Source organism: Eumetopias jubatus, unplaced genomic scaffold (assembly GCF_037043125.1).
Source record: "Eumetopias jubatus isolate StellerSeaLion01/CBP00866 unplaced genomic scaffold, mEumJub1_p1.0 scaffold_12, whole genome shotgun sequence".
NCBI classification, from domain to species: domain Eukaryota; kingdom Metazoa; phylum Chordata; class Mammalia; order Carnivora; family Otariidae; genus Eumetopias; species Eumetopias jubatus.
In genome coordinates this window covers 90,831,208-90,857,720 of record NW_028274818.1, presented here as the reverse complement: position 1 = coordinate 90,857,720, position 26,513 = coordinate 90,831,208, and positions in this window count along the sequence as shown.

Genomic DNA, 26,513 nt, shown 5'->3' with positions numbered 1-26,513 from the left:
GGTGATGTGGGGGAGAGGGACAGGGAAGGTTGTTATATAACAAGAATGTTTGCAATGATTTTGAGTGGAGGGGAGAACAGATGAGAGGCCATGCGCACAGTTAAGAGGAGGTGCGGATGAGGGAAGATCAGGGCCGAACAAGGTAGTAGGGGCAGGAGCGAGAGGAGGGGATCAAAGCAGGGAGATTAGGAGGCAGGATCAATAAAACCAAGCAACAGAATGAGGATGGGGTTCAACACCGATGACAATGACAGAGAGACTGTGATGTCCCCAACCGTGGTCAGCCAGGCAGAGGGGCAGGTCTGATGGCTGAGATTCTGCATGCTGACTGGGACAGGTTTGAGGCGCTTTCAAGCCTAAACATCAAAACACTAGTACAGCCGGGATGGAGGTTCGGTGAGAGTTGACTGTATCGGTCTTATTATTTGCCCGATGCCTAGGGCAGGGCCTGGCATAGCATAGGGGGTCCATAAATGTATTATGAATGAATGAATGAATGAATGCTAGACCAGAATTCAGGCAAGAATTTGAGCCTGGGAATGAGTGTTTTGGAGTCTTTCTATAGAGATCCATTAGCTGAAAATGTGCCGTTTAATGGGGGAGCCCAGGCAGAGAATGCATAGGCAGAGCTCAAAGGAGGATCAAGGAGGCATCCTCCAGGGAAAGACATTGAAAGGGACTGGTAGGTCTTTAGAAGGGCTGGTAAGAGAGCAAAGAGGAGTCAGCGAGGTGAGCATACAACAGACAGATCATATAAAACAGTGGGTCTTCTATTCTGAGCCTTAGAACCATTACATCAGCCTTCACAGACAGTACAGCTTGGAATCCTAGAAGGACGAGGGCCTGCTGGCACCTGAACAAGAAAAGAATTGCAGAAAAAGCAGCCTAGTGAAAACCTCCCCAGCTTGTTACATCCTGCTTGAGGCAGAAGAAATTCCAGCAGCTTCCAGGAGACTGTCAAGAGGAGGAATTGCCTGCCCCAAGCCAGCGCAACAGCCACGTCCCAACGGAGCCAAGACACCAAGCCAGGGTGCCATTGAGCCGGACGCGCGGCAGCAAGGGAAGCCAGTCAGCTGAGGGTATTGATTCCCCATCGGCACACCTCGTCTCTCCAAGCAATCCCGAAGATTCGCCCATTCCCCTTGGGGCTGAGCTGTTTGCAACAAAATATTTTCCCACTCAGCAACTAGGATTCTTGCAAGTCTCATGTGGTCTTTGACGAATGATTTGGCTCATAATTAAGTCATCTCCTTGCTGTCTTTCCCGGGTAGCCCCCAAGTTACTGCCGTGGAGACAGAAGGGATATTGTACCAGTGTATGGGGGGTGGGGAGTGTCCTGAAGGGGCAAGGGCTTGAAATTGATCTTCAAGGACAATCGTGTCATTTCTTTGTAATCATTATGAGTACTTTCATTGTTCTTAAGAAGAAAGGAAATATCATCGCTGGTTCTGTTGGACAAGGGGGAGACAGATCTGAAATATTCCATTCCAAAGACTTTCTTGACCTTCAGTGCCTTACCAGGGCCCCGTGTAAAGATTTAATAAATGTTTATTCATGCCATCAGAGGACACTCGCATACAAACAACTCTTAATGTGGATGAAATACAACGATTTAATACTTCAAGGGCAAAAACCACTCTTCCAGGTAAGCTTGGTCTTCTGGGTCTAAGTCACTATTCTCTTCCAGCCAAACACTCAAAGACATTGTTGACATTCTTTCTAACTTCTGCGTTGAGCCTCTCAATAAGCTGTTTGATTTTACCTCACAAATCCATTTCAGATCTGTCCTCACTCCCCCACCATATCCCCACTGTCACTGCCTTCTCTTAGGGTAAGTCCCCTTGAGCTAGAAAGCATTACAATAAGCATCTCTCTCTCCCTTCTGGCCAGGAGGGATTTGTTCTAGTAACTCTATCTTATACTTCTGCTAGTTCTATGTCAAATAAAATTTGATCATTATTCTCTTACATAAAAAAACCCTCGTAGGAATCAAAGTTTTTTCAGAATAAGGTTTAAATTCCTTGCAGAATTTTCCAGTGGCACCTCCGGCTGTATATCCTGTTTCAACCTGTGTCCCAGACACTCAGAGCTGCTCATTGCTTTTCAAATGTACCAGATTCTAGGATGCTCTTGGACATTTGCTTCCCTTTCTCCAGAATTCCTTTCCCCCCTTCTCCCTTGCAGAACAATGTATCTTCTGTAATCCCCCTGAGTCCTTCGTAGGTCTCACTTCACCCCACTCACCCTACTCTGCTCTACCTATATTCTCAAATGGCAAGAGACCCATCGCCCTCCCTCCTCCGGGAGCTGCAAGGGAGGACACAGAGTTTTATCTGCACTGTTTATTTCCTGAGATGTTCCTAGAGTGGAAAGGACAAATAGTATCATTTCCATTTGATATGTGGGGAAGCAGGCGGGGACAGTGTTGGGTGGAGGATGTCATAGCAAGGCAAGATGCAGAAAGCAACACAGAATTGTTATCTGGCTCTATATCTTCTTTGCCCACTTGCTAAGCAACTCCACAAGGCACCACGTAGTACCTGAGAGCTGTTCTCACCCAGAATTCCAAGAAAAGAACCCCGGGTCTCAGAAGGAGCCCAGGACAAGCTGCTCAGTTCTGCCAGCCAGGCAGGCATGGTGATTCCTTCTAGAAAACTGAACTGTGGAATGTAGACATTTTCCTAGAAGGAATGAAGCAGATTCCAGGAGAAATGAAGCTCAGAATTAAGTGCACACAACCACAAAACTCAATTTTTATTATTGAAAAAATTAACATATATAAACATGGTAAAATAAACAAACAATACAGAAGGATTTACAGTGAAAAGTCTATCTTTCCCTCAACCCTTCTCTCCCAGGCTCTCTGTAGAAGCCATTATCTACCTTCTAAAAATATTCCACCTTATATATAAAAGTAAGTGAGCATCTGCATACTTTTTAAATGAATGGAAACACAGTAAAAACACTAATCAACACCTCGCTATTTTTGCTTAGAATATACCGTAGAGATCATTCCATATAAGCCACAGACACCTCAGTTCTTCCAAAGCTGCACGATATTCAATTGTATAAATGAGCCACAATTAGGTCAGCTTCCCTACTGGTGAGAGGCCCTTCAGTTATTTCCAGTCTCTGGTTATTAAAAGTGTTGCCACAAACAGGTCATGCATATGTCATGGTGCACATATGTCAATATCTGTGACACAAAGTCACAAAAGAGAAGAGCCTATGTCAAAAGATAGGAAAGCACAAATTTCTTTTTTTAATTATTTATTTATTTATTTATTTGAGGGGGGCGGGGGAGGGCCAGAGGGAGAGGAAGAGAGAGAATCTCAAGCAGACTCCCCGCTGAGTGTGGAGCCCGACGCAGGGCTCCATCCCATGACCCTGAGATCACGACCTGAGCCAAATTCAGGAGTTGGATACTTAACTGACTGAGCCTCCCAGGCACCCTGAAAGTATAAACTTCTTTTTAAAAAAATGAAGGTCCTTCTGTGGATGGTCAATCCCTGGAGTTGTGAGCCACTCCACATGGCTCTGTCAGGTTTCAGTGGGGAGCAGCTGACTCCAAACACAGGGGCTGAAAGGACGTGGTCCTAGACAGAAGAGCCTGGGATGCTTTGGTGTTTTCAAACTTCTTGCACAAATATAAACCCTCAGATGGCATTCAAGACCTTCTATGTTCCGGTGTATCATATAATGATGTGATTTAGCCTCATCTACAAACCAAACTCCTGCTTAAAAACTCGAAAACAGAATATAAGATCCCAAGATGAACTCAAGGATAGCTAACTTCCCCCAGGGCATATAGAGACATGGCCCCATACTACCTCTTCCTAGCCTGGTTCAAGCACATGTCCCATAACAGTCGCTAGCCACATCAAAAAGGCAGATGAATGACTTTTAGCCATTTAAGACCTATGGCACACCCACCTAGAAATAAAGTTGTGGATGTGGAGTGACAACCTCGTCTACCTACCTAGCCTCCCCCATCCTCACATGTCCACACTGGGTTATAACCAAAGCTGAGTGGGGACTGACTACAGAGCTCAGGCTCTGTCCCAAGGGGCCACCCCTGCTCGGTTCAGTTTCATTTCCATTTCCTTGTGGGAAAGCAGACCTCGTGTCGCAAGACTTACATGGTTTCGAGACAAACTGGAAATCCAGATGGGTATGTAAAGCCTCTCAATTTCATAGAATTTGAAAATAATACTTCAAAAAGTAAATCCTATGCAGGCTGAAAAAAATATATATAGTCAGATGAGGTCCACGGGCCCTCAGCTCTCTCTGTTTTAGGTGTAGACAGACTACTGACATACAGTTCCCCTTCTTCTCCAAACTAGTTCACCCCTGTGCTCAGCATCCACAGTTCTAATCCAAGTAATAGAAATATACAAAGGTCTCCAACTTACAGCCAAAACAGGGGCTGGAAAGCAAACCCACTTTTGTTGCAAGGAATGTTCCAAAGGCTTCTCTGAGCTTGTGCTCCAATAGTCGGAATGAGGTTAACCCATTAAGCATTCTGAGGACCTCACAAGACAACTTATAATTAAGAGCTAAGTTGTATATGACCAGCTGGCAAATAGTGGGTTGGGCCATAATAGCAACTATCAGTCAGATCAACCTAAGAAAGCTACATTGTTTCATTTTCAACACAAAAACTGCTTTGTTATCAGAGACTTCTTGACCATTTCCCACTTTCAGGTGGTGTTCTTCCCTTGATCCTTTGAAATGAGTCATGTGTTCCTAAAGTACCTCAGAGGAAGAGCAGAAAATCTGGGGGCTCCTCACACCCAGCCTTGCCATTCCCCTTTTGAGTGGGATGTGCAAATTTGCTTCTCCTTGGAACAGCCTCTTGTACATATGGTATGTTCTTGGAGGAGATGTGCCTGTGTCTCAGGGAACTTACTTGGGGCAGGGCTGGCACCGGAATATGGCCTTCCTCATCAGAACCAGGAGAGTGGGGATGCAGGACTTCAGGTCACCAATCAACAGCAAGGCAAATCTGGCTACCCATTGTGTATGCAGGAAAACAAGATGGATTTACGTATATTCTGACTGATTCCTTGTTACTGTGTTGAAATGTGAAGACCTGAGAGAGAGAGATTTGAGGTTTTCCATGTTTGTTATATAAACTTGCTGGAAAATCAAAAGCCTCTGTCTACATTCCTCTCTCTATTGGGGGCCCAGCAACCATTCAATTCTCTCTTGGTAAGATCACCCTGATTTCCTTTTGGAAAATTACCCTTCCCCGCTGGCTTTGGGCTTAGGGACTATTTTTTTTTTTCAGACGCTCTATCTTACCCTAGTCTGAGACTGAAAATATTCTGTCATTCTTTCATTGGTTCATTTCACAAATATTCACTGAGCAAACGCTAGCCTTGGTGCTGAAAACATGGATAATTAATAGTCAGTGTCTTCTCACTTCTGATTTTGTGGAGTTTACAGGCTAGGGTATAATCCAGCTTCCCTTGACCTAAGCTAGGCTAATTGTCAAGATTCCTCTCTGGAATGAGGATCTTCTACAGAATGATACAATAGCTAAAAATGATTGGACTCATCTATTCCTGCTTGGGACCCTTGTGAGATGTGGCGGGGGGGAGGGTGTGTGTCTTTGAATCTTTGACTCCTAAAACTGCTCATATTTCAATCCACAGGAACTCCTGGGTGCTTACCTAGATCTGTGTCATACTTTCCAGCCTTCACATCAATGCCAAGAGTACTCACTATACTTCTATTAAACCCCTCTTTTGTTTTTGTTTACTGGTGTCAGTTTTTATTGCTTGTAAGCAAAGAACCTCCCCTGATGTTGGAGCTGCTTCTCAGCCTATCTTGGTCACTAAGTTGGCTTGGGTACCTCATCTTATCAGGACCTGAAGGATATTTTTTTAATCAGAAAAACAACAAAACAAGTTGTTGGAGATAACTGAAGTCATGCTGTAGAAAACATTCATTCTCCTTTCTCTCTATCTCTCTCTCTTCTTTCTTGACTCTCCCCCCCACCTTAGAATCAGTAATATCTATAGTACAATTTTAATGATAACCAATCATGTCTTCTCACTAGAATATTGATGTAGTTCTAAGCAGTAGTGATTAGGGACTTGTATGCCTTGGTTCTTGCCTATCTTGACTTCTTCCATGTTTTAATTAAACCACTTCTCCATCCCTCAGTGCCTGGCATGCTCACTATTTGGAACATAGATGTACATGCTATTTCATCATTGTTTTGTATCAGGCAGCTTGTCTTTCAGACTCTGTATATTGAAACTTCAAGTAAGGCTTGAAGGGAATAGGAGTCTGAGATATGCCACAAATGCAGCCTGTCTCTTTCTAGGCTGAAACCCCACATGGCAGCAGAAAACATACATTGTTCTGGTTATTTTCAGAGTCCAGGCAGATAATGCAATATTAGGCAATATAAGGTGGTGAGAGCCTACAAATTGGAGAGGGTGTGCCCTGCCTCTGGAACCAGCCACCACTCAGCTGTTGCCATGTAGAAACATGGGCCCGTATTACCAGACCTTCCCACTTTTGAAGAGAAGTTTTGAAATCTGGATTTGTGGGTGAAATCTCCCGGTGTTTAGATGTTGTCAAGTAATTAAAAAGGAATTAATGCTTGAAGACCAAAAGAAACATGTCTGTGGGCAGATTTTAGCCTATGCACTGCCAGCTTTCAGCTCTGGATCTTCCTTTACCTATTATTCTGCAATGCACTTTACACTAGATCAGCTTGCTGTGCTTCTGGATACTTTTAGCTTTATATTTTGGTACTTCCTTATTCCCTTGCCTTGTTTGGAATGGATAACCTTCTCCTAACCGCTTTATGGTGTCGCCCTAGGAATTACCTCAGGCTATAACCCTCAGGTGCCCTTGGCTTCATTCCAGGCCTGGGGACAGTTGGACAGACTTCTAGCCTCCAGCCTCTGCTTGAATGCTTTCTGTGACAGGGAACTTATTACCACCCATCTGCTGATTCCATAATGTAAAGGCATATGAAGGAAGAGAAAGGATACAGATTTGGGAGTAAAACAAGTATGAGTTCATACCAGCTTGGTTTCTCAGTGTGTACAAGCCACAGTTTCATCTGTTAAACAAATACTTATTTGGGGAATTAAATGTGATAATGCTGGACAGCATATGGTGCCTTTCACATAGGAACTAAGAGGGTCATAGTTGTAGTTTCTCTTTTTAAAAATTATTTCCTGTCCATTTGTCCTGGGAATGCATATGTCAAATTTCATGTTCACATATGGTCTTTCAAAATTAAGACCATATGTAGTCGCTTTTCCAGACTTAACTGAACTGGTCATTTGAAGTGTCAAAGGACCCCATATGGACATGAAGCCCAGTCACTCCTGGGATTCAGGCAAGATGAGGAGGTATGTTTACAGAGATAGAGAAGGCCTTCTGGACGCCTGATTGAGAGACTGAGGACCCACCTGGGAAAGGGGTCATCTTAGGACAAGAGTATCAGGGGAAAGGGTTTTTGTTTAGTTATAATGCTTCACTTTGGGGTGGGAGGTTGAACTAGGAAAAGGTCTTTCCCAGCACAGCATGTGAGACTTGTGGTCCACCTCATGCCTCTGGACCCATGCATGACTCTCTCAGGAGAAGGCTGTGCACCAAGAAATGAATAAAAGGAAAGCAAAGACAAATAGTTGTTTTGGCTTTGGAAAACCTTGGGACATAGGGGCAGGATGGCTTGGAAGCTCGTGAGCAAAACGGGACTGGACTCTGGGGGTGAGAGACAGAAAACGCTGCTTTGGCCCGCTCCACCAGCACCTCCTGCAGATGGACCCCTCTCGGGATGACAGGGAGACGGGGTCTGCAATGCTTTACACATGAGAACTGCAATAATCGCTATTATTCGGTGTGATGGCGTGTGGCTTATAGCGTCTGTGACTTGACAATCAAGTAATGAACTATTGATGAGGGGGGAAATGAACCTGATGACAGCTGAGGCTGGAGACCATTAACATAGAAGCCTTTCCTGCTGAATGTTATCACCTGGGATTCTTTGGTAATAGCTAATAATTATAGCCACATTTATTGAGATGTTACTCTGTCCTGAGTGCTTTATACAGATTTTCGCATGCAAGTCTCCACAACAACTCTTTACGAAAAGTATATTACTATTCTGTTACAGATAAGGCATCTGAGCCGACGAAAAAAATACCACCAAGTGCTGGGAAATGGGAGCTCGGGGCACACTCATCACTAGAGAGTTTGGTAAGAGACAGTAGCGAAGTGGCAGACCACACATGGTCCCCTGAGCTCTGACTGTCCTCAGAGGAGGGATGCTCAGGCTGGGCAGAAATGGGCAGTGGATGGGGACTCTCTAGAGAAGGATGCTGCTCCTGTCCTTGTCCATGGTACTAGGGAAAGGGTAGGGTCTGTGCCTTCCAGACTTTAATGCACATGGAAATCACCTGGCGGATCTTGTTAAAGACACAGATTCTGAATCAGAAGTGGGAGGAAGGGTGGGTGGCGAGGCCCAAGACTACATTTCTTCAAATCCCCCAGGGAATGCCAGTGCTGCTGGTCCATGGACCACTTCATGAATATAGGGAGGATCTAGGCAACTAGGTAACAATGGAGCTTTTGGTTAGTTAGAGAACCCACCGTGTTGGGAAGAGTAGCTCTGCTATGGTTTCAGCTTGTACTTGCCACTGAGCTAACAAACCTGCTGAGCCAACTGGAAAGAAATTGCAAATTGAACATAAGCAGAATCACAAAACTAATAAAATTAAATTTTTAATGTTAATTTCTTATGATGGTAATATGTTTAATATTGTGGTAAATCAGCACCCATTAAGTGAACAGCATATAAATTACTATAGCCAAGTTTCTTTTCATTTTAGCAATATCCCTTCAAGTTAGCATGAACTAATTGCAAAACTTATTTTTGTAAAACTCACTCTGATGTTCTTTTGCCTCCCCTTGATTCAATAACATCCTTTATCTGTTATGCTCACCTCACTTATTTTTGCTTTAGCCTGTGACAATTGAAGTCGTATGTGGTTGCTTTCATGAAGACAAATCAAAATCTTGATTTAATAATAAGATCAGAAGCTAAAGTCTTCTTTCATGAAAATAACTTCCAACTGCAAAAAAAGAATCTTGTTTTTCTTCCTGTCAAAATAATCCAAATGAATACAAGAACCAAAAGATGTGGAATTATGTCATTTTGTTTGTTAATTTTTAAAACTAATTTTTTAAACGTCTTTTTTTCTTCCCTCAAAATGGTGTATTTTGACTTCTTCCTTCCTAATCTGATTTCAGTTCTGTTCTCACTTCTAACTCCAAGTTCTCCTGAATTGTTGCTTTTACATGTCAAATCTACAATACTTACATTTTGTTCCCTAATGGTAATTAATCTTCTAAGCCTTATCTGTAGGTTGATTCTGAAAATCGAAAATCAATGGTGATTTCATTATTATGACTGTTTAAATGTGGTTCACTACACACCCGTAGCTATGATTAAGTGTTCTTTCTCGCATGACTTTTTGCCCGGAGTTCAAATTTTTTTGGAACTAATTACTTTAGATGTATTTCTAATTTTGTTCAACCACTTCTACAAATTTAGGATTCTACTGAGCCATCCTATTTCCCTGGAGAGTCCCTTCTGGGCTTTACATGTCTGATAATGTCTTTATTCTACCATCCTATTTATTGATACTTTAGTTATGCATTGAATCCTAAAATGATATGATTTTCCCACAGAAAGTCAAGAGCTCCTAATAGCTAGAGTTGCTAATGGATCATTTGATGCTGCCTTTGCTTTCATTTTGGATTTTTTTTCTCAATTTTGCTTTTAGGACTTTCTTTTTATTCTTAATATTCTGACATTTGGTGGTTATGTGCTATATATGTGGGGGTTTTTTCTTAATTCATTGTGCTGGGCACTAGGTGTACATTTTCAATATGAACATGAAGTCCTTCTGTTCTGGAAACATTTTCTCATTACTTCTTTGATACTTTCCCCTGTCATTTGTCTTTTGGTCAGATGTTGAACGTTCCTGCATTGACCCTCTGGGTTTCTTGTTCATATTTTCCACCTCTTTATTTTCCTGTTCTACTTCACAGAGATTTCCCAGATCTGATTTTCCAACTTTTCCATCAAATTATTTTCTATGCTGACAAATAGATCTTTACTATCTAGGAGGTATTTCTTGGTATGTGTTTATTCCATTTTCACTGGGAAAATGCTTGCTGCACATTGCAACATTTTCTCAAATCTCTTTGAGAACATACACTGGAGTTTAAGTTCCCTCCTGTTCTTTGCATGATGTCTGTTTCCTCCAGAATCATGTTTTGCATCTGTTCACTTTGATGTCACTCTTTCAGGCTGGAGGGTCTCCCACTTGAAGACCTCTGAATGTTCCTACTCAAGAACAAGTCAATTAAACCTGATGAGGGCCCCATATCATGGACAGACCTTGCTGATTTTGCTAATTTATTCAAAGTGAGACCAGTTGAGGGAAACAAGTGAATCAATCCCTGGTGAGCCCCCAAATGTAAAGAACATCCTTCTGGAGAGAAGACTTCTTTTTTTTCTTTAAGTCTTGGCATAGAAACCTGGCTTCCAAGAATTAGGTCCTCCAGGGTGAAGTGGGTTTGACTATGTCAAAAATAGACTTTTGATTAATCACCTTGTTTTGGGCCCCACATTGTAATCCTACCCTCCTTTGCACATTTCATAGGGCTGAGGCCCTTATATGCATGAAGGGCATACTGGCTCCCTCTTCATTGGAATCTTTTTCTGTACATACTCTGGGCTGTGGCTTCCTAGATTCTGTGTCACCACTTTCTAATCATCTATATTTTATCCATCTTTCAGAGATTTGGTCAACTCTTCCTTCTGATGGCTCTCTTTTCATCTTTTTTCATTGAGCATTTAGACATTATTTTCATTCCTATCCTATCTTTTATTGACGTATTGTTAGAGAGAGGGAACAAATTCACACGGCCAAGCAGTCAACTTCAACCAGAAGTCATTAATATCACTGTGGCATTAGAAATGCCAATCCACTGACAGCCTGATATGCTTACCTACATCTGTAAAGATAAATTTTGCCTGTAACTGGCACCAGTGATTACTTGGAGCCAGTGAAATTATAAACTACGGGCAAAGACAGTACTTGATCATAAGTATATGTTTCAAATAAGATGTTTTCACTGTAAGTGATAGGAAACCTCAACTCAATCTGTTTAAACAATAAGGAAACTTATTATCTCATATATCATTAGGTGAAGGGTAGGCAGGACCTAAAGTAAGTAAAACTTGGACTCTATTTCCATTACTCTGAGATTTTTTTTATTGCTTTTTTTCTGTATGTGGACTCACATTAGCTTCCATCATGGTGACAAGATGGCTTCCTGCATGTGCACAGGATGGTTTCTTATATGTACTTGTGATGGTTTCCTTCACGGTCACTAGAGGCAACTAGGGAAACTGGTTTCCCATTTTTATATCTTGTGAATGAGAGAGGGGAAAACTCCTTTCCTCCCCACCATAAAGTAAAAGGTCATCCCATCAATCTTGTCCCTTTAAATCACCAGGAAATGCTAGTTTACTTAAATCTGGGTTTCTGAAACAAAGACTTGCAAGGGAAATAGGATTGCATAAACAAACAGAATCTGTCTTTAGAGCATGGGTGAGTGGGGGATGGAAATATCTGAAAAAAAGACGAGGCTTTGAAAAAGACGAATGGGGGAAAGGCCACAGGATAGGTAAACAACAGCATCCACCATTGGTGGTCATGTCAATGATCTAAGACATGCTTACATTTTAATTCTTATTAATGCCACATGGCAATATACCATTTAAATATCCCTGTAGAGAATTCTCAGGCACCTGACAACACTTATAAAATACCTCATCTCACCACACTACACTATTTCTCCAGGTGTGGGCCTCTCATCCATCACCCTCTCTAGAAGCATGCTCAGTTTTATGTGCCCTCAGAGGTGAAAGTTACCTGGAGGATCTTAATTGCCAGTCCTGAGAAAAGAGTGCCCAGCAAAGGTTTCAAGTCACCTTTATGAGAGGTAAGGCTACCATGCTGTCCCCACACCAGTGATGTTTGAAAAGGGATTACCATGATGACCATTCTCCAACACTGCCATTCCTTCCTACGGCCAAACCTCAATTTAGGGCCCACGCTCAGTTCCTGATCATGCTGCTGTCTGCCTCCACCTCGCACACTGATACTGTGTGCGAAAGTAATTCATCTTCATATGTATTACAAAAGTGTCAACAGTGCCAGGTCCATCCAGGCAATAATAAAGTTTAATTAAAACAGGAACTTGCCAAGTAAGTGAATGAATTTCTCATATGATGAAGGTCTACATTTTATTAGTAAAATCTGAAAAATGATGTAGCTTGGGAAAACTGAGCAAGTTAAATTCAGGCAACTTTGTTTTTATTCATGTGTTCATTCCACAGACATTCCAGAATGTCTACTATGAGGAAGCAGCTGGATGGGGCTTACGGGGAGACCCAACGTTCCCCACCTGTAGAGTGGTGTCTTAAATAAAGTTCCCCAGGACATAGCCTACTGAGATGAAAGTTTGTGAGCAGGAGGTGTATTAGAGGTGCTCTTGGAATTAGTACCCATAAGGCAATGAGTGAAGCAAGACTGACAAATGGAAGAAGATGAACAGCAATGCAGTTGTAACAAAGGCCTGAGCTCATCCCATAGGGAGGTCTGGATGAGGGATGGTTTTCCATCCTTATCCCGAGTTAAAGCAAGGAACTCAGGCCTCTGCATCTCTACTTGACCTGCCAGTGGAAGTTAGCTGGTCCTGAGGAAAGGTCATAACATTGGGCAAGGCAGGTCCCCTCACTCAAGAAACTTCCTGTAGAGTTCTCAGCTATGCATGGTGAGGAGTCAACACTCCTGGAAGCTGGGGAATGAGTTCCTCAGTCCTGAGGCGAATTGGGGCAGTTCACCACTGTATCCGCTGCGGGGAGCAGAGTTAAAAATGTTTATTTAGCTTGACTTGGGTCAAGGGAGAATTAGAAAGTACCTGTCTTGAAGCCCTACTGCCATTCTAAATATATGGTGACAAAAGATAAAATATAACAACTAATAAGCAAAAATAGACATTTACATAAGGTATAAAAAAAAACAAATTAAAAAGATATGTACCTAAGGGCGCCCGGGTGGTTCAGTCAGTTAACTGTCCAACTCTTGGTTTCAGCTCAGGTCATGATCTCAGAGTCATAAGATCAAGCCCCATGTCAGGCTCTGCACTGGGCATGGAGTCTATTTTGGATTCTCTCCCTCTCCCTCTCTTCCTCCCCCTCACCTCATAGGAGCCAAATTCCTGAATGCCTTTTCTCTTTTCCAGCTGCTCTCTCTCTAAAAAAAATAAATATATATATATATATATATATATATATATATATATATATATGTATATACCTATACTTGACACGTTGCCCTAATATAACTTTCTTCATGGTCACACAAGATGGTTCCTAATGGAATGGTTAGAGCCACAGAGTCTTTATTTATATCCCATGAGAAGGAGAGGGGAAAATTAACCTTTCCTTTAACCATAAGATCGAAGTCCTTCTGTCCCGTCTTGTGCCACACCAATCCAAAGACAGCCAAGGACAACATATCTGTAGATCGGGAGCCCAAGGTGGTTAAGGCGCAGCTGGAAAAGAGAAAAGGCATTCAGGAATTTGGCTCCTATGACAAAATGGAGACTAAACATTCCCTCGATGGGAAGGGGATGAGAGCCAAGATGACTGCGTGAGCCTAGGAGCTAGACTGTCTTTTCCCACCTCTGAAAGAAAGCTGAGAAAGCTGAGATTTTACTACAATGGGATAATGAGGCAGGCAGGAGGGACTAGACACAGCTTCTACCCAAAACTTGGATGAACAGCCCAATGGCTCAGTAGCTGCATCTGTGTCGGTGCAATATTATCAAAAACAGCCTTAATTCAACACGAGAAAACAGGGTTCTAGACTGGGGATCCTGAAGAGCCAGCTGCAAACCTGGTAAATAGGGAGGAACGAGCACAGAAAAAAAAACAGGAGGGAAGAAAAGATGTTCACCGAAGATGAGCCTACAGTACAAAATCAAAAAACATGCACGGAGATAAAATATTAAAGAAGAAATCCTATAGAATCAACAATGAACAATCAATAATGGATGATCATTAAGGAAAATGTCAATAATGAAAATAATAGAGTCATCTGAGGTTAACATTAAAATAATTAAGTTCTGGAGGGGCCGCCAGCATCATGATGGCAGAAGACAACCTTCATGTTTGTCTTCCACCAACAACAAAATTCATCATCCATCACAGACAAAAGTACCTTCAGAGAGCTGTGGGATCCAGCACCGTATGCCAAGGGCCCTGGAAGGAGGTCTTACCCACCCATGCATCAGGTAAATAGGCAGACAGACCTTGGTCCTGGCTGTGGGCCCTGCAGTGGTCCATGAACAGACTCCAGGTCCTCTCAGCCACAATCTGGAAGCCCCAGGAAATTGCTTTCTAAGATACTCACCCACAGATGAAAGAGCCTTTGGGGAAGCCCAGGTTTCAAGAAGAGAAGTTCCAGGACGCTGCTGGAGCAAAAAAATACGAGTTTGGGCAATAGGGAGTTACTGATCAAAGGGTACAAATTCCAGTTATAAGATGAGTACGTTCTGGGGATCTGATGTATAACGTGCTGATGAGAATACTATAATATATATACCTGAAAGTTGCTAAGGGACTAAATCTTAAATGTTCTCTCCACAAAAAAGAAATGATAATTCGGTGATGTACTGGACGTGTTACCTAATGTTCCAGTGGCAATCATATTGTAACATACAAACATACGCTATCAACACAGGTTACACCCTAAACTCACACAATGGTATATGTCAGTTACATCTTGAAAAAGCTGGGAAAAAGTGAAAAGCTAATTAAAAATAAAACAAGAATTTATGGGGGGATACAAGCAGTTACTTTTTAAAAAGTAATCTCTAGGGTGCCTGGGTGGCTCAGTCGGTTAAGTGTCTGCCTTCGGCTCAGGTCATGATCCCGGGGTCCTGGGATTGAGTCCTGTGTCAGGCTTCCTGCTTAGCAGTGAGCCTGCTTCTCCCTCTCCCTCTGCCTGCCGTTCCCCCTGCTTGTGCTCTCTCTGTGTCAAATAAATAAATAAAATCTTAAAAAAAAAAAAAAGAAAAAGTACTCTCTACACCTAACAATGGGGCCCGAACTCACAATCCCCAGATCAAGAGTCACATGCTCTACTGACTGAGCCAGCCAAGCGCCCCACATGCAGTTATAAAATGTATATTTTAAAAGTGTCTCCTAAAAATGTTGGAAATGAAAAATATGGTCATTAAAATCTTTAAATCAGTAGATGATATAAACTCCAGACCGGATATAATTAGCAAGAATTCTCGAATTGGAGGATACCACTTAGAATTCCATAAGAATGCATCATAGAGAGATAAAAATAGTTTTTTCATTAAGCCATAGTTTAAAAACATGGAGAATAAGTTGATGGGCTCCAAAATATGTCTAATAGGAATGTTAAAAGTGTAGAATAAAGCAAGTAGCGGAGCAGAGATATTTAGAAAGGTAATGGCTAAGAATTTTCCAGACATACTGAGAGAAGCACCAAATCCAGGTAGCATAAATGAAAATAAATGCACATCCAGGCACATCCTCGTGAAAAGTAGACACATGAAGAAAAAAAAATCTTTAGGTTGCCAGAAAGAAAATACAGATTACCCACAAAAGAATGACACTTAAATTCTTAGCTGATTCCTCAACCACAATCATTGATTCCAAAAGGCAATGGAGTGATACAGCTTCACAGTGCTGAGGAAAAAGAATCATAACCTGTAATTTCATATCTGGCTAAATATAAAGGCAAATTAAAGGCACTTGCAAATACACAAAGATTAAAAGAATGTACTGCCTGCAGACCCTTCTGGACACTTACAGAATTATAAAAAGACATAATTCAGGAAGAAAGACAATTTCTGTGCTGGGTCAGGCAGTCAAGAAACAAACATTTATTGCATGTCTACTATACTGCAGGTACATGATCCTGCCCATCCAGAGTTTATGGTCTAGCTCTGAGGACAAAGCTGAAGAGCATCTCAGGCAGAAGGAACTGAGGTTACAAAGGTATTGGGCATGAAAGCAAAGAGGTGTTACAAGAATAAGTGACTAAGAGGGCACCTAGGTGGCTCAGATGGTTAAGCGTCTGCCTTCAGCTCAGGTCATGATCCCAGCGTCCTGGGATCGAGTCCCGCATCAGGTGCCCTGCTCCTTGGGAGCCTGCTTCTCCCTCTGCCTCTCTCTCTCTCTCTCTCTGTCTCGCATGAATAAATAAATAAAATCTTTAAAAAAAAAGAATAAATGACTAAGAGTAATGAAGTCAAATGGCTCATGGCTTAAAGAGATGAAACCAAAAAGTTTGGTGGAGTCTAGGATGTACTTAATGAAGATCTATTAGGGCCTTTTAAGAATGATTAAGTGGATTTGGGGCGCCTGGGTGGCTCAGTCAGTTGAGGGTCTGACTTGATTTTGGCTCAAGCCATGGTCTCAGGGGTGGTGAGATGGAGTCCCGTGTTGGGCTCTGCACTCAGCACGGAGTCTACTTGAGATTCTCTCCCTCTGCCCCTCTCTCCACTCATGCTCTCTCTCTCTCAAATAAATACAAAAATAAAATCTTAAAAAAAAGGGGAGGGGCAATTAAGTGGATTTGAATCCTGGTCATTTCAGTTTGGTATCAACACTGTTAAAAATGGGAATAGAGAGTGTGGCAATCCCCAAACCTTCCTTCCAGGGAGAATAAGCGAAAACAGTCTACAGAGACATTGAAAAGATACCAGCCCTTTTCTGCAAACCATTTAGGCATCCGAATTTCTCCCATCCTAGCTATTGACCATCTTTATATTCAAAATATAAAGGTGTGAACGGGATAAATCCCAAACAAAATAGCAACAAACTGAAATAAAAAGATAAACGCCTGAACTTTAGTCAGTTTGGCTTTCTGAAGAAAGATGTGCACACGAATTTGTTTCCCTAGCTACTATGCATAAAAATAGAAGATGCAGTATTTGGTAATTTTATGGCTATTAGAATGATACAGTGTCATGGAAAGTTATTGCATTTTAAGACAGTATTCTCCTTCATGCACAGACTCTGGAGAGCTGGGAAAGATGGGGGAGACATCATCTGTTTGTGTGTTTTGAAGTAGTTTGTGTGTTTATAGGTCATTTTAGAAAAGTTATGTGTACACAGCAGGCAAAATACTAGTCAGCAGTGGCTGTGCTGTATGCTCTCAGGAACTCGCTGACAATGTATCTCCTCTGAAGGTAAATACGATGTAATGAATCTGAGCTGGAGTCTCTTCATCCAAAAGCACATGAAACTGGCCAGTTTGATTCTGGGCTGGAGGAGAAACATGGCAACACACACAGGTAGAAAACACACCAATACAGCCACGAACACACATTTTCAGGGACACAGAGTCCTTTCAAAAGAGGACAGGAAAGCCAAAGGAGTGTTCGATGTTGTATATGGTTGGGAACTGGAATGCCTCACTTTTGTTTAGGGAACCTACAGAGTTCTACATCCGGAAAATTATCAATTCTGTCATTGGAGTTGAATGGGAAGAAATTTAAGGGAAAGACATTCTTTTTTTTTTTAAGATTTTATTTATTTGACAGAAAGAGAGACAGCAAGAGAGGGAACACAAGCAGGGGAAGTGGGAGGAGAAGCAGGCTTCCCGCTGAGCATGGAGCCCAATGTGGGGCTCGATCCCAGAGCTCTGGGATCATAACCTGAGCCGAAGGCAGATATTTAATGACTGAGCCACCCAGGTGCCCCAGGGAAGGACATTCTTTGTGAAGTTTTCCTGACAGGTAATCCAATCCAACCCTTGGAACCCAAATATCTCCTAATTACAGCCACAAAAAAAGCGGATGGATATGTTCTGCAGGACTCCATGATCTTTGGCAATAGAAGCCCTTTCCTTGCACTCCCAAGGGACTTGAGTAGCTCACAGGATCCTTCACCTATTCTTAGGCAATACCATAGTGAAATCAGAGATGACAGCCTGTCATTCTCAAAATGTCAACCACGCCTCCTCTCTGTTATCCTTCATTGGTCCAAATGCTCCAAAAGTCAGAATATGTATTCACCTCCTTAACTCTTAAGTCAAACACATTAGGAGTGGGAGCCTATTTCTTATTGAGTCAACTCTTTTATCTTGATTAATGAAGAAAATTTTAGTAATAAGAAAACGAAAGAAGCCTGTGGTACTGAGTGCAAGGATTTGACCTGCCTTTTTACTCAAGAGGATACTCCCAAACCTAAAGTTTTTCCTTTTTTTTTTTTACAATTTCACTTTGTATTTCTCCAAGTCAAAGTAAGCATAACAAGTCTTGAAAACAGTCCACTACTTGTCATTATACCTTACGTATACTTCTTCTGGCTAATTAATTACACTTAAAAATAAATGTGTGTGTAATGATGTAATGTATGGTGATTAACATAACAATAAAAAATTTAAATGATTTTTTTTAAAGATTTATTTATTTATTTTGAGAGAGTGAGAATAAGAGAGAGAGAGATAGTACATGAAAGGGGGGAGGGTTAGAGGGAGAAGCAGGCTCCTCGCCGAGCAGGGAGCCCGATGCGGGACTCGATCCTGGGACTCCAGGATCATGACCTGAGCCGAAGGCAGTCACTTAACCAACTGAGCCACCCAGGCGCCCCAACAATAAAAAATTTAAAGAGACAAAAAAAAGATGGTCCTTCTAAAAATAAATGTGTGTGTGTTAAAGAGTTAACAACGAACTCCTTCTACACATTAATTATTGGATTTACAATACTATAATTATACAGCAAGACTTAAATAAAATAATGAGGTCAGATATATGTTTTTCTGCAATTTGGCCTCTACCCAACTTTAAACCATATCTGCCTTGAAAGTTTGCCCACATTTCTTCCATAAACTTTAGCTCTGCTCTAAGGTCAGGCTTCTCTATCTTCCACCTCCTTTTCTGAGTCCTTTTTTCAACTTTCCAGATGGTGGCATAACAAGGGGTGGGAATGGTCGGCCCCAGGGGAGAGTAGTAGTTTATCACTGATACAATTTAGAATTGCCAGCATACAGTGATAGAGAAGGTAGACTGATTTGGGGTTGGTTTTATTAGTATTTTGGGGTTTTCCACAATTGCCTGCACCCAGGGCCGACTTTTCCCCACCTCCCCAGCCTCACATTTCTTCCAAATAAAAGCGATGCTTTCCTTTTTAACTCTTTCTTGTATACCACTTACTTGTAGCTTATCATCTTTTGTCTTATGTGGAGGGTATTTGTGTCCATATTTTGTCAAAAGCTCCTTGAAATCAGGGACTATATCTCCCCACCCCCATCCCGTGCTCAGCAGGGTCACTGAAACAAAGAAGGCCATCAGTCCACACTGGTTTAATTAATAAGTCACCAGTGAATATAGTTAAGAAAGCTGAGGCCCAGAGAGGTCAAGCATCTTATCCAAAGTTACAGAGAGTTATCAGTAGTGCCAGGATTGGAACTCTTGACAATCTGATATAAGTAAAGCCATTAATCATGTAGAAACTGCCCATTTATGCTACCAAATTAAACTCAGAGAAGGCTGACCATTTATTTCACCTCAGCAATTACTGGTCCTGAGGTCAAGGGGATATATACTCTCTCCAGACAAATGTGAAGTATCAAAAAGCTGGGCAAGTTTCCTAATTTTGATTATTTTTTGAGCACGCTATGCCTTTCTATCTTTTGAGAAAGAATATAAGGAGGAAAAGCATTCACAGGTTTTTTCCCAGCCTAATTGAAATATTCTCTACATCAAATATGTTCAATGTAGTAGAAACTGCAGATGTTATTGCTTTAATTTTATAACCCAATTATTCTTTTATTTCTAGTTATCTTCAGGATAAATTAACTCTTATCAGCTATTCAAATAGGTAATTATCATAAAGCTAAATACCACACAACCTCATAATCCATGTCACTTTATAGACTAAACTGGAGTAAAATCATGCTCTGGAGTTACAGGAAAGGAACTCCAGATTTTTATTATTTCTCAACATTTTTTGCCAGAATACCCAAACGAAATTTAACAAGGAGATGATTTCTTTTTGTGAAGAAAAGGGTCTAGAATTGGCTTTTTTATTGTAGTGGAATGAATGCTAAACTTGAGGCAAAAGATAATGAGTTTGGGTACAAGACCTATGATTTATCAGCTATGTGACTCTGGCCAAATTATGTTAGCCCTTTGAGTTTCAATTTCCTTCTCTCTAGTAGCAAGATTTGAGATATTTTATCCTAAGATCCTTTCTATCTATAAAATCTCATGACCTTATGCTTCTGATGGTGCTATAATACTCTGACCAGGACATCTCAGGACTCAACAGCTTACTGTTATAATAGATAAGGTCAAGTCATGTGGCCTTCAAGAATAAAACTGTACTCATCTGTATTACCTCAGGACAGGGCCAGAATTCAGGTGAAGTGAGTGAGAGACTAACACCAGTGCAAAATTTAAGGGTGTCTCCTCAGACCTCGGTAATCAAGAGAAATATTATTTTAATGCAATATTTTAAAAAGTCAAAATTAATGCAAAAAATCTACAATGAGCAAATATCAATGTTTTTAACAAAGATAAGATCAATGCTCAGGGAGAAGAAGTGTGTATTAGTCAGAATAGGTTTATTTATGCTGAAGTTTCTTTAAAAAACATAATTCTGGGGCGCCTGGGTGGCTCAGTCGGTTAAGTGTCTGCCTTCGGCTCAGGTCATGATCAAGATCAGGTCCTGGGATCAAGCCCCATGCCGGGCTCCCTGCTCATCGGGAGCCTACTTCTCCCTTGTGTCTCCGCCTCCCCCCTACTTGTGCGTGCACTCTCTCTTGCTCTCTCTCTCTCTCTCTCTTAAATAAATAAATAAATCTATAAAATAAAATAAGATAAAAATAAAAAAGCATAATTCCCATATCTTAGAGGTTTCATGGAGAAAACTCGATTCATTGCTCCTGTCACAACTCTGGTGAAGGTCTTCTCCCCATAGTCTCCCCACAGTCACAGAGGCACTCATGGCAGGCAGGCAGCCCCTGCAATTGTTGCTGCAGAAAAAGAGAACCCCGAGGGTCACTGCATGAGTCAGCATAGGTTAAGTAATGCTACAGTAACAAGTGACCCTGGAATCTCAATGGCTTATGGCGACAAAGATTGCTTTCTGGCTCACAGTACATGTCAGTTATGAATTGGCTACTATACATTTATTTTACCTCCTGTCTGAGGCTGAGGATGCAGCCCTTATCTGGGACATGCTGCTCTTGAGGCAAAGAGTAAAGATAAAAGCAAAGAATGTTAAGGGGACTATAAAACTCCTGCTCAAAATGGCGCACCTCACTCCTGCTCATATTCCATTATTGGAGGAAAGCTGCATAGTTTATCCAGTATCAATGAGGTGGAGAAGTATAATCCTCCCCCAGAAGAAGGAAGAGCAAATGTTGTCTGTAATGTTATGTTTCACAGTCCACCCTCTTTCCATGAATATTCATTTCCCCTCTTTCTACTTTACACACACAAAAACACTCTTCCTCTCCCTAAGGCAGTCAGTCTGAAAGACCCATTTAAGTCATGGCATTGATCCATAAACCTATAAAACTAAAGTTTGTTGCCCCACCCATACCTAAAATACTATCATAAGAGAAGGGTAGAATTAAAAAAGAGAGAGAGAAGGGTAGAATAATGTTATTAACTATTATTGTATAATAAATTGCCTCAAATGTAGGAACTTAAACAACAAATATTTCCCTCAGTTTCTGTCAGTCAGGAATCCAGCAGTTGCTGAGTGGTTATGGTCAGTATCCTTCATGAAGTTGTAATTGAGCTGGGAGCTGGGGCTCTGGTCACGTAAGGACTTGAGGGAGAATCTACTTCCAAACTCACTTGTGTGCTTGTGTGCAGGCCTCAGATAACCACTATGAAGCTCACTCCATGGTTGGCAGCAAGCCTTGGTTTCTAGCTATGTGGGCCTGAGTATTCTCCTGACATGGCTTCTCTCTCCTAAGGGCTTTTTCATGACATGGCAGTTGGCCTCAGAGCAAGAGAGACATAGAAAATCCAAGATGAAGTCAGATTTTCACTTAGGGTCCCAATCAAGCCAACCTAGCCATCTCCAGACATCTGAGCGTCTCCCACTGAGATCTCAAGCATTACAGAGCAGAGACAATAATAGCCCCCATTATGCCCTAACTGAATCCCAAACTCAAATAATTATCAGCATAAAAAATTGGTTGTTCTTATATGCCTCTAAGAAGTGGTTTGTAACACAACAATAAATGACCAGATTATAAATTGTTATTTGGAGTGGGGTGCTGCCATTGAAAAAAACAAAACAAAAACAAAGATACATTGTCTTTCAGACTGAGTTGTAGACAAGAGCAGAAGACCGTGGAGGAGTCTTGAAAGCTTGGAGTTCAGCAAGGAACTTATTATCTGAGACTGGAGTAAAGAGGATATGTATATGGCTCAGTTGGTTAAGCAATTGCTTTCGGCTCAGGTCATGATCCTGGAGTCCTGGGATCGAGTCCCACGTCGGGATCCCTGCTCGGCAAGGAGTCTGCTTCTCCCTCTGACCCTGCCCCCTCTCATGTGCTCTCTCTCTCTCTCATTCTCTCTCTCAAATAAATAAAATCTTAAAAAAAAAAAGAGGATATGTATCCTTAACAGTGAAAACTTTGGCAGCATGTTGCCTGAGGTAACGTGGAAAATAGGAAATACACAGAAAATATATGGATTTGGCTAAGGAGATTCCCAGGAAGAATATTGACATTTCCAGATGATTTTGTTGAGCTACATATACAGAGAAAGATGAACAAAAAAAAAAAGGAAGTCTTCAGTTTTCAATTTCAATAAGAATTGAGAGGAAATATAAGGGAACCAGAATCTGTGGTTTCAAAAAGAAAGCCACTTTTCATTCCCAGACTCTCAAGACAGTAAAAAGGTCTCAATATAAGAGACAGCCTCAGGGCAACGATCATCTCAAGGATGAGACTGAGATTTTTTTGTTGATACTTCAGAAAGATTTGTGGGCATGTCTCATGGACTCTCTCAACTAGACAAAAATGCTTTTGAGTATCTTAGGAGAATTGTCTCATAGTACTCAGACTCCAAAATGAAGCCAGAGAGAGCTTGTCATGAAAACATCTGTTGAGTATTGTTTTTGTCTAATGGAGTGAAACTGAATAAGATTTACAGGAAATTCACATAATATTTAAAAGAATTAAAGTGGTGTAAGTACTGGCGACTCTTAAAAGGGACAGAAACAGCATAAAATTGTGGGAAGTAGGCTGAGAAGGCTAATCGGTTGCAAAAGTGATCTATTTCTTACATGATGGAAGGGTCTGAGGGCATGTAACCAAGAGCCATGGGAAATCATTCCCAGGAAGTAAAACTGGACTACTCAAAGAGCTAACAACATATTTCTGGCTGGATTTCAGAATTGCTACAGACTAGCAACTGCTGTGTGCTTCACATATTCCCCCTTTAGTGTCTGCTGTGGTTATCCTATTTATGTCTTTCTTTTGCATGTTGGGTGTATTTGGGAGATAGATAGCTTAGCTCTTTATTTCGTAGGTCTTCAGACCAAGAGGATCCGTACTAAAGGGACTGTATCACATCTAAAGAGCCTCATCCATACTAAGACTTGATCTGGATGATAATGCCCTAGAACTTGAACCAGTCCCATGATGGGGTAAGACGTGAGTGGTCTTGGAAAAGAATGAATGTTTTTCATGTGAGAGGAATATATCTGTGGCCCAAGAGCAGATTGTGACAGATGAAAGATGGCCACAGATTCTTTGACAGCCCCCTCTCTATTGAATCTGAGCTGGCCTGAGAATTCTTTGATCACTAGAGTATAACAGAAGTGACACTGTACCAGTTCAGAGCCTAGTCTTAAGAGGACTTGTGGCTTCTACCTGGTGTCCTGCAATTATGTCTGAGTTATGCTATGCTATGCAAATGATGTCAAAATCTGTGATTTTTTCCCTACTCTTCTTTTTTTTTAAGATTTTATTATTTATTTATTTGACACAGAGAGAGAGAGAGAAAGAGAGCAAGCACAAGCAGGGGGAGAAGCAGAAGGGGTGGGAGAAGCAGACTCTCCACTGAGAGGGGAGCCCAATGTGGGGCTCATCCTAGGACCACAGGATCATGACCTGGGCCAAAGGTAGATGCTTAACAGATTGAGCCACCTAGGTTCCCCTCTTACTCTTATTTCAAGTTTACTGTGAGTCGACTGAAATTGTGGCCCACATCTTCTTCATTATATGTCACAGGAGGAATAAAGTGCCTCTGTTTGTACCGTAACAGTTTCATGGTGGAAGGGAACAATAAAATGGAGTAACCATATATTGGCTTTTGGAGCTTTTCCCTGGACATGTTGTACCTCACAGATGCTCACAGCCTATTGATGAAAACCAGTCACATGGTTCAAACTTAACTCGAAGGAAGCTTGGAAATGGGAAGGAGTTCACAAGTATTTGGTAAGCAGTAAACGTCTTCATCATAGAGGGAATATCATCAAATTCATAAAAACTCCTCTTTTCTCTAAGGGCTGTTTAAACTGTCAGTGGTGTTTTGCATCTTAAGTGAGAACATCCAATACAAGGTTACGCCAAACCCCCTGTCTTTCTGAAGCATGGGATCCTAGTAGGATTTTAATTTTATTTTGAGAAATTAAAAAATATGACCAGAGCTGCACTCTGAATATCATAGAGTAGTTTAAACTGCTTAAGCTAGTATTTTCCATGGAAATCTTAGAGAGAAAAATTAAATGACTATGCTTAAAGAAAAATCTTTCCTGGAAGTCCCCCAGAAGTGCTTGTTAAAAAAAAAAAAACATTCTGGCAACATCTGGGACTGAATTTGAGAGTTCTCAGATTGGAAGCAGGGAGACTAGTTAGGAGGCTCTTGCAGGAATATAGGCCAAAAATAACAAGTTCTTGGCCAAGGTGAAGAAGTTGGAGGTGGAATGAGGGGATATATTGTGAAGATATTACAGAGATAGAAAGAACCTGAGGAACAAATGTTTGTGGGTGGAAAATCCAAAAAGTCGGAAATGAGGGTGTATCAAATATTTTTATAAAATAAAAAATTAAAGTCCCAGAATAAAATATGGGTGAAAGTTATTGCTTTTCTTTTTATAAATAGGAAATCTGGGAAATATTAGACATAGAGACATTTGGCTGTGGAAGTTTTCAAAGTGCCTGCAGTCTTCCAATATATATGTATACAAGGTCAAAAATAAAAGAAAAACAAAGTGCAAAGTGGGGAAAAAATGTTGCCACACAGATAATAGGGAGTGAATGTCCTAATATGTAAAGATTGCTTATAAATCAATGATAAAATATGAACTCTGAAATCAAAAGTGGTCAAAAGTCATGAAGACGCAACTCCCAAAACAAGACATAAACATGGGATGTTCATTTTCACTGGTGATCAAATAAATTCAAAGTTTAAAATGTGCCACAAACTTTTACCACCAGATTGCAAATATTGGAAATATTTACAAAATCTGATGTTACTAATAATGTTGGGGAAACAACAGCTCCCAATCACTGTTGATGAAAGTATAAATAAATATAATTTTTCTGGAGGGAAATATGATAATACATAAACAATTTTAAATGAAAATATATTTCGACCCAGCAATCTGACTTAAAAAATTTATGGGAAAAAGATAATTGTGCAAGTATTTTTTAAAAGTATGTTCAAGGTCGTTCATTATGGGAATGAACCTACTGGAAACCTTAATACACATTAGTAAGGAGGACTTGTTAAATAAATCACAGTATGTTCCACAAAAATGAAATGCAGCCCTTTTCAATTTGTATTTATTGACCTAGGAAGCTGGCTAAGTTATATTGTTTAATAAAAAGCAAAACTACAGTATTGAATGGTCTGATCATAAATACAAAACTTCACGTTTCCCTCAAACCAGCTTATTCTAAAAGGGGAGATTTCTGAGAAGACACTAGGGAATCCCATAGCCTCTAAGAATAGAATTGCAACCAGAGCCAGCAACACATATTGTCCTAACTCTCTCAGCCTCTCTCCTCTCCTTCTCTCCATATAGGTGCTCTTCTTAAGCCTCAGTCCCCCTTTCCTGTTTTTCAGTCCATAGAGCAGAAACATGGTCACCACTATCATATCCTAGATTTGCATTTTTTTAGTTCAACTAAGCAGACAAATAAGACTGGAATATTGTGGTTTCAACTCCCAAGTCCTCGAGAATCCGCTTTGGTTGACTCAGTCCTGGGGACCATCTAATCCTGACTTAATCAACTGTTAATTGGGTAACAGTGTCATATTGTATAAAATCATGCCCCCTGTGGCAACCAAGGGTGGAGTGAGGTGGCTTTGTTTTTCTAACATGAGAAAATCCAGGGTGGAAGAAATAATGAAATAAGACCACTGGCATCCAGTAT